Source organism: Chaetura pelagica, unplaced genomic scaffold, assembly GCF_000747805.2.
Source record: "Chaetura pelagica isolate M959 unplaced genomic scaffold, ChaPel_1.0 scaffold534, whole genome shotgun sequence".
Taxonomy (NCBI): domain Eukaryota; kingdom Metazoa; phylum Chordata; class Aves; order Apodiformes; family Apodidae; genus Chaetura; species Chaetura pelagica.
This window is the reverse complement of record NW_009953065.1, coordinates 1,302,576-1,304,354: the sequence shown is the minus strand read 5'-3', so window position 1 is coordinate 1,304,354 and position 1,779 is coordinate 1,302,576.

Here is a 1,779-nt window from a genome sequence, read left to right as displayed (position 1 = left end):
AGTGCACTGGCAAAGCCCCAACCCACAGCTCCAGGATGTTAGTAGTGAAATGTAATTTTGGATTTAGATCTTAGTGTTAGAAGCATATTTGGGGGGGAGGGGGAGGGTTATATATACACTTGTTTCTGGAATACATCATTTCTTTAAGACAGAAGTGACATTTCTGCACACTCCAGTGACACCTGGGGTGGTAATTTTCTCTTTCAAGTTTAAGGAAAGGCACTCAGTCACCAGGGAAGCACATCCCCCCCATGGAATGAGCCATCCCCTGCGGGTAGGTGCCTTCCCACTGCTTGCAGCCAGTAACACCTCACCCAGGCAGTAAAGAAGGGTTCAGGTCACCCAGCTGCTCCACCCGCCCCTGCAGTAATGCTCACAGCCAGGAAACTACTAAGCCTACAGACCAGGATGAACATTTTCTTGGAAAAAAAATAAGTAAAGAAGAAAAGTAAAAAGCACATTTATTAAAATTACTGTGGGAAATTTTTGTTGTTCTGGAGGTATTTGCAAAGCCTACTCAAGTAAGCAATTAGATATTTTGCCTAGAGAATTTCTTCAGATGAGGTTCAAAAGTGTGTCTAAGAGCAAGAGAGTTTAAAACCAGGACAATGGGAACCAGTTGCATGGATCTTGGTTCCTTCAGCCTGAGCTCCAAGCAGAATTGGGTAACCCGGTGTCCCGAAGCTGATGTGATTTCAGTGGGTTTGAGCAGGCCCAGAAGCAGACATTTTTTAGGCAGCTCTTACCTTGGGAACACTTTAATACATCCCGGGGTCACAGGCAGCTATACAATAACTAAGTTTTGGAGTTTTAGAGCCAAAAGTATGTATGCATTTAAATCCTTGGAGGCACAGAGGAAAGGAAACACTGCCTGGTAGAAACATGGAAGATAAAAGGAGATAAGGAGTTATTATACAAAGAATAAGATTAGTGGTTGGAACCTACTAGTGTCAAATGGCACTTTAAGCTAATCAGAATTGCTAACTGGGAGTATCATTGGTTCTGCAGTCAGTTACCATCTCCAAAGATCTGACTTTCATTTTCATGTGGTGGCAACTACAACAGTATCTACTCAGCAACCTTAGGACTTTAAAAACCAGTATCTCATATTTTTTGAAGAATAAGAAAGTGTTAACTGTGACCTGAACTCAGACCAAGCTCCTGCTCCTGAGGGAAGGTGCAGCCTCCCCAGGAGTTGGGCTCCCTGGCTGCAGGAGGTGGGTACTGGTGCAGGGTTCACCAGGAGCTGTGGCAGGAAGCAAGTAGCCTGGGCCACATCAGAGGTGGTGAGGGAGACATTAACTGGATCTCCCCCAAGACTGCAGTTTGGAGAGCCTGAACCCACCACTATAGTGAAGGAGGGACAGGAATAGTAACAGCAGGACACTCCCTGCCCCAGGGGACAGAAGCTCCAGCTGCTGACCTGACCTGCTGTCTTGGGTGTTTTGCTGATCACCAGGCATGTGGAGCCAGGATGGAGTGGGAAGACCCACTCACTGGTGGACTGGGTCAGCAAGATCCAAGCTGGAGAGACCTTGTAAACACCACCACAGGCAGAAGGGGCCTCTCTGGATGCTGCTCTGAAGAGTCCATACACTACACATGCAGCATGGGGAACATGGAAAAGGAATTAAGAGGTCTGTGTGCAGTTGCAGTGGTCAATCTCACTGGGATCGCAGACATTGTGAGACAGGTCACACAGCCAAAGCGCTGCCATGGATGGGTACAGGCTCTCCAGGAAGGAGGTGGGGAAGTCATCCTGGATGAGACGGAACAGCA